The sequence below is a fragment of the Mastomys coucha genome, unplaced genomic scaffold, assembly GCF_008632895.1.
Source record: "Mastomys coucha isolate ucsf_1 unplaced genomic scaffold, UCSF_Mcou_1 pScaffold1, whole genome shotgun sequence".
NCBI lineage: Eukaryota > Metazoa > Chordata > Mammalia > Rodentia > Muridae > Mastomys > Mastomys coucha.
In genome coordinates this window covers 32,139,826-32,147,250 of record NW_022196891.1, presented here as the reverse complement: position 1 = coordinate 32,147,250, position 7,425 = coordinate 32,139,826, and the positions used below count along the sequence as shown (strand labels likewise).

Here is a 7,425-nt window from a genome sequence, read left to right as displayed (position 1 = left end):
GGCAGGCAGGCAGGCAGGCAGGCAGGCAGGCAGGCAGGCAGGCAGCAGCCAGACAGGGCACTGGAGCAGTAGCTGAGAGCTCACATCTTGATCCATAGCACATGGCCAAGAGAGCTAACTGGGAATGGCATGGACTTTTGAAGCCTCAAAGCCCACCAGTGACACACCTCCTTCAACCAGGCCAGACCTCCTAATCCTTCCCAAACAGTTCCACTAACTGGGAACTAAGCATTCAGAGATGAGCCTAAGGGGGTCATTCTCGTTCAGACCACCATAGCTGCCATTCACCCTGTGGGTGCTGGGAATTTAAACTGGGTTCTCTGAAAGAGCAGCAAGTGCTCTAAACTTTCAACCCACCTCCCTAGATTCCCCTCCCCACCTTTTGGCATTATGCTGTCCAGCCTGGCCCCACTGTGTAGCCCAGTCTGCCTTAGAACTCTTTGTACGTATATGGTGTGTGTGTGTGTGTGTGTGTGTGTGTGTGTGTGTGTGTGTGTGTTTGTAAGAGCGTGCATATGCACAAGGTCTTTCACTGACTCTGGAGCTCACTGATTGAGCTAGACAGGGTCATTGAGACCCAGTGCTGGCGTTATAGGTGCACACTGCCATGCCTGGCTTTTCCATGGATGCTGGGAATCCTAACCCAGGTCCTCACACTCGTGCAGTGGGAACTTTACCAAACAAGCCACGTATCCTTAAACTCATAATCATTCCCCCCTCCATCTCCAAGTTCTGAGGTTACAGCATATCTCACAAACCCAAGCCAAAGTGAAGTTACTTAAACTTGGTAGTTGATACACTGGAATTAGGCCTTGAGTTCTCTTTGGAAGAATGGTCTCACTGCTTTTCAGTGCTGTCTTGACATCCCTTTGGTCCCCCAGGCATGCAGCTAGTTAGATGGGGGTTTGAGATCAAGCTTACTAACACAGGGACATCACAGCTGTCAGAGCAGTGGACTGGCTGAAAGCACACAGCCGTACTGCAGGGTCTTCTCCCAGCTAGGTGTGGTCAGAGGCACTCTCTGCCCCATTTTTTGCTATCACAGCTGAAGACTGCAGACCGCACGGTGCCTCTGTTTCCTAAGATGAGAGAGTGAAATTGGTCGCTATGCTTACATTAGATATCATAAGGATTCAGTGTATGCTAGCCATCACCAGTTGTATGGTGACAGATATCAATGCACTGACAGGCTAAAGTGTCACAGGCATGTCCTAAAGAATGGCAACACTGTGTTTCCAAGTGTGTGTTTGCCTTCATGCTGAGGATTATGTTTCTGATCTCCGCTGGGAGTAAGAACTTAACCTGACCCTTTTCACTTACGCCTGCAATGTTCTCCTTCGGCAAGTGGTACCCACATGTGGCTTGGGATTTGGGTCATGAGTACAGCATGTAGCTATGCACTGAACTAAGTTAATTGTAGGAAAGGAGAGATGGCTCGGGGGCTGGGTGCCTGCCACTCTTCCAGAGGATCTGAGTTCAATTCCTAGCACCCACATCAGGGTGGCTCATACCTACTTTTAAGTCCAGCTCCAGGGGATCCGACATCTTCTTCTCGTCTCAGAGGGCCCTTGCACCTCATGTCCATAAGCACACACACACACGCACATGCACAATTAAAAATAAAATAAATTTTCAAAGAACAGTCTAAGAACTAAGCTAATTGTGCTCAGGTTCACAGTGACTCTGGCCTTTTTCATCGTGACCTGGCTCTCTGGGCTTGATGTCCCCTACTCAAAACATTGCTTACACGCAAAGGGTGGTTGGGGCTGGTATCTTAGTTCCCCGTGTGCTACTTTAACACAATATCACAAAGAGGTCATTTATGAAGAACAGAGATTTACTTCTTGTATTTCTGGGAGATGGGAATCCAAGACTGAAGGGCCAGTCTGCTGAGGGCCTTCTGTGGGGGAAGTAGAGGGTCAAGAACACATAAGGGAGAGAGAAGGCTTAACTCCCGCTTTATCAGGAACCCACCCCCATCGGAGCTAACCATGGAGAGATGGCTCAGCGGTTAAGAGCATTGACTGCTCTTCCAGAGGTCCTGAGTTCAGTTCCCAGCAACCACTTGGTGGCTCACAACCATCTGTAATGGGATTCGGTGCCCTCTTCTAGTCTGTTCTGGGTGTGTCTTAAAGCAGCGACATTGTACTCACATACATAAAATAAATAAAATCTTTTTTAAAAATATCACTGTCACACTGAAGATTTTCCAGCACATACCCAGTATCTTAGGTGACACATTAAGCCATATATATATATATATATATATATATATATATATATATATATATATATATATATATATATGTGAGCACCTGTGCAGTGAGCAGATCTGGGGCATGGATTGTATGCAGATGAATAGGGTGTGCACAGGTTGTTGCCATGGGCATCTGAGGCTTAGAGGTTTCTAAGAGGTTAGTGACCCTGCATGGGTCAAAGAACCATGGCTATTTCTCCTTCCACTGCCGTTCATTATTGAATATAGCAGCTCCTGGAGACCCTAGATGCAGCACTTTGAACCTGTTCTGGCTTGGTCCCAGATACAAGTGCCTGCAATTGTGTCAGGTGCATGTATGAGGTCAGTGTGGAGAGGAGAGTGATGAGACCACAGACACCACGAAAGAGAAGTAAGAAGGGAAGGAGGGAGAGAGGGAAGGAGTGTGTAGAATCAGAATGGAAGGGGCTAATTTGAGAGAACCCTCAGCTTTCAAAATTCCACTTAATTCTCAAAACACAATGGTGGGCCACTCTCTGCAAACTTAGTGTGTGTCTTATACAGTGTTTCTTAAAACCTGGAGTAAGCCAGGTATTCCAGAGGGGCTGCTAGATGCGTGCTCATGTTACCATGGCAACAGATGCTGACTGGGGAGGGCCCCCTCCTCTGGGTGTCCTAGTAACCTACAATTGAGCTGCTTGAGTTTTCACTGAGTGGGATGACGTGCAATTTGGCTGACAATCAGGAAGGATAGGCATCGAAGAAAGCTGTTGAGATGGGTATGGCTTTGCTCTACCAGCCCCACCCACCTATCCCCCTGGTCCATTTGTCTCTCCTCTTTAACTGCCAGCCTCCTATTTTGCTCCACAACCCATATGTTTGGTGGTAAGCCAGCTGGGCTTCTATGTGCCTGAAAGTTTCCTGCAAGCTGAGATCGCCAAAAGAGCACAAGTTTGGAAGTTTGATAGGCTGGGTCAGATCTTGGAAGCTTTAGGAAAGCTGTTTGTTCTAAGCATAAATGACAAGATGGGACTAGGATTGTTGTTGGAAGGTGACAGAACACAGTGTATATTGCACACTTGGCATGCAATAGGTGTTCAGTATATGTAAGGTATGTGGTATACAGTAGATGCTCAGTAAATATTTATGCTCCCTTCTCTTCTTTGACTTTCTAGAACTCCAACCCTATACATGTCATCCTTGAAACAGAATTTTCCCTGCTGAGGTGGCAATGCTTGGTTGTCACATTCATCTTCTTAAAACCCCCTCTCCGCGGGGAGCCTCCCTTAATTTACCCTCATTACAGTGGGATTGCTATCTGACTCTGGGTTGCTCCAAACCTCATGTGCATACTTTGTACTGCAGTAATTTGTGCTTTTATGATTCCTTGACAATTGTAAAGGAACAGCTTATGAAACACTAACGTGGAATTATCTCATTTAATCTTAACCACAGTAGGAATGCGATAGTCTTCACCTTGATTTACAAGCTAAGAAATTGGACCTCAGCTTAACTGGATGGTGGGATTCTCTAGCTTCAGAGTGGCAGAATCTAAGCAAAGCCCAGACCCCTGACACCCATTCCAGTCCGACACTGCCTTGCTATGAGTAGCTTGTTTTCCTAAAACCTGGGAGCATGGCAGAGGAGGGATCACAGGTCTAACACTGGAGCAGCAGCTTTCCCAAGACAGAGACCATGGCTTCTCCTGTCAGCAGCTTAGGCCTCAGGCCGTGCTGCTGAACTTCCAGAGAATCATTGTTAGACACCCTTCTGGCACTTCTGGCTCGCCCCCCAAGCAACCTCTCCATCTTCCTTACTTTGGGGAGCCACAAAGTGGCCACAGCTGGGAGCTCTGAGCCAGGCAGATGAACAACCCAAGCTTCTGAATGTACGTCCTTGTTTGACTCCTGCTCAAAGACTTAGCTGTCCCAGGATATTCCTGAGGGGCCAGCTCAGACCTCTGGCCTATCAGATGTCTCTGACTGGGCAGCAAAGGACCGTTCACTGTGGCTGAAGAAAGGCCAGCAGACCAAGCAGGAGGTTTACCCACCAACCTCTCTTCAGGAGGGTGCACCAAAGAGGCTGAAGATGGTTGTTCTTGCTTCACATTCCCAGCGACAGTGGTGCAGGCACCAGCAGACGCATGGAATCTGGATTTGAAAAGCAAAGCAGAAAAGAGAGATCCAAAGCACGGGGCTATGTCAGAAATGGATAGACGCTCACTGGATATGGGTGGCAGGCTCACAGAGAGAGCAGGTGGGAGAGGGAGCCATGCAAATGTGTGCCACAGGTACAGTCGAAGCTCGGTGCATACCCAGGCATGGAAGGGAGAGATGGACAATGTGGGAGGGCCACCTGAGCATGTGTGAGAAGAGGTGGCTGGATGTAGGAGCACTGTGTGTGCAAGGTCACCTGAGGATGCACAGCCACCCATGCACGAGTCTTTACAGAGCAACCGCATAAGCAGGGTCAGAGAGGAAGAGGGACTTCCAGGAGGAAGTGAATGATCTTGCACTTAGTCCAAAACAGGAAGAGCAAGTGGAATGCGCTAGCCCTTGCTTCTCCCTTGTCGTGTTTGTATTCAAGGGCTCTGCTCTTGAGTTCTTCTTCTTACCCGTGTAGCACCATCAGCCTGGAGACAGAGACCTAGTTCCCATCCATCCTGGCTCTTCACACACTTTCAGCCCCTCTTCTCACTGCTCCGCCCCTTCCTGCCTCAGGCTTCCTCCACTGCCCTGCCTGACTCCATTCTCAGACACTGTAGGTCTAATGACAAGGGGCAGTTCAGCACTGACACTACATACAGGTAGCCACACAAGTGGCCATACATGTGGCCATAGGGCTGCTAGCAGGGGATCCCAGGGATACTGATGTTCCACTGAACGTTATTAGGTGAGGGACAGGATTTATCTGGCTGTCAGTTCCTTTTCCAACCCATAATGAGCTTTGGAAGAAGGGCCCTGGGGGGAGCCAGTGGTTCCAGCCCATGCTAGAGTGAGCTTTCGCTAGATGTGTCATCATCGTCATGGTCGTCGTCGTTGTGTCCCCCCCCCCCTCTGCTTTCTGGAGTCAGCCCCGGCAAAGCACTTCCATGTGCGCTTTCCACTCAAAGACCCCACTGCTGTCTGGGAGGCTATTCAGTCTCACCAAACTTTCACCAGCGCCCAAGGTGTGTTCCCTTTTTTGGGGGAGCAGAGTGACAAATCTATGGAGCCTTCTGAAGCCTGGTGGACTACAATTTCATTTTCGATTTGCTATTTCCTACCGACCTGGGATGTTACCTGGCCTGTGCTTGCTTCACTCTGAAAAGAGGGATGGTGCCAATGACTTTCAGGATATTTTATTTATGCATTCAGTGTATATCTGATAGAATAGCTACTGCATGGGAGCCACGGCAGATACAGGAGAAGAAACCACGGGTGTTGTTCTCTGGCTCATAGAGAGTGAAATGGCAAGGAAATAAATAAAAATTAAAATACAGCCTTAAATAATGCTGCGCTATAAGGAAGAGCAAGGTCGAGCCATGAGCAGTGGGTGTAGGCCAGTTGACGTAGGGTTTCAGCAAACCGAACAGCCTGTGCAAAGGGCCCAAGGCAAGAGTAAATACATGGTCAGGGAACCAGAAGGAGGTCAGTGGGACTGAAGCAAAGTAAACAGAGGACAGAGTGGTCAGAAATGAGGTCAGGAGATAGCTAGGGGCCAGGCCATGATGAGGGAAAGCCGCTGGAGGACTTCAGGGCAGGGGTGATGCACAGGGCCCACAGGGGCACGAGGGGAGCCAGGAAGTGTGACAGGAGAACTCTGCCATAATACAAGCATGCGCAGATAGTCACACCTGGTGTGAAAAGAGACACACGACGGGGTTTAGGATTAAATGAGATGATGCCTGTCCAGGACACCCGCACGCTCATACACACACCGGAATTTACCCTGGGACAACCCTCCTGCACATCTCCCCTCCCCCACCCCAGCTCATCAGGCACTTGCTAGAGCAGCAACCTCTCCCACTGTCCTTCCTCCCCCCCCCGCCAGCCCCCCCCTTCTCTGTCTCCCCTCAGAGATGGCAAGTGAGCCCTACGAAGATGCTAGCTTACCGTGCAAAGATCTGTTGAGGCTCACTTCTCTCCTGTTCCCAAGTACAGGGATGGTGGGAAAGGCGGGGCTTGGCAAAGGTTATATAAATATTTGCTGAGCAATAACACAGCTGGGAGCAGGGCCCCTTCCTTCAGCTGGTTCATTTGCCAGCCTAGAGAAATCTCAGCTGGGAGAGAGACTTTCTTTGGAACTCTCCGTGCGCATCTGCTGACTCTCAATGCCCCCATTCAAACCGTTCCACAGCCTGGCCTTCCATACCTTTCAATATGAGTCCCATGCTGGCCCTATGGAGGGATCTGGCAAGAGATGATACCACTGTCTACAGAAACCCTAGTCTAGGAACCAAGACTCATGTTGTGCATAGGAATGCCCCTCAAGCACATCACTTACCTGTTATGGGCTGCATTTGTAGGCTCACCTATGGCTGTGCCGTGGTGACCTTTCAAGTCTTTTCAACTCTGATCTCTGAGTTGAATTGAATCTACTCCAGGCTCCCTGGTACCTCATCTCGGAAGGGCCTGGAGGCAGGATGGGACATTGAAAGAGAAGTAAAGCTCATTCCAAGAGCTGTGATAGACCTTAGACATTGCCGATGGGTCAAGCAATTCACTGGTGATTCCTGACCTGGGAGTGATCCCATCATGGCAACCCCCATGGCCGCTTTCAACCCTCCTGACCATGAACGGTCTGAAGAAAGTATAACGCTAGCTACCTGGCCTTACTTAGATCACTAGGTTCTTTGAATAAAGAAGCTGGAAATCATTTTTCTAGACATTTCTCTGAAGGTTGAACAAAACCAAATTAATTCATCATGAGTTGGAAGTCACTGGGCAATCTGGGGTAGGTCATTGAAGCAGGATTAGGGATGTAGCCAGAAATTTTCCTAACAATGTGGGGGAAAGGGTTCACTTGCTGAGTTCCATCTCCCAAATCCTTTCTCTCTCTCCTTTCCCTGTGCAGCCATTTTTTGTTTAATTCTCTCTCTCTCTCTCTTTCTCTCTCTTTAAAATCACTCCACTTTATGTCTGTCACTGCCAAGAAACTGCCAGTGGCTGTACATACTTAGGAGGCTGAGACAGGAGACTTGCAAGTTCTGGGCCAGTCAGAGCTACGCG

General features: G+C 49.0%; 1 protein-coding gene and 1 long non-coding RNA gene across 6 annotated transcripts in view; one reads left to right on the top strand and one right to left on the bottom strand.

The window, feature by feature from the left end:
* The window catches only part of Nav1 (neuron navigator 1), a 266,750-nt gene that overhangs the window by 174,445 nt on the left and 84,880 nt on the right, over positions 1–7,425 (top strand). The window lies entirely within an intron of this gene.
* LOC116099765 lies at positions 5,410–6,914 on the bottom strand. Of its 2 annotated transcripts, XR_004122373.1 has the most exons (3): positions 6,701–6,914; positions 6,310–6,606; positions 5,410–6,050 (listed from the first exon to the last, which is right to left on the bottom strand). It is a non-coding gene; the product is annotated as an uncharacterized LOC116099765 (long non-coding RNA). The 2 variants fall into 2 exon arrangements; XR_004122372.1 differs by having other exon boundaries at positions 6,310–6,914.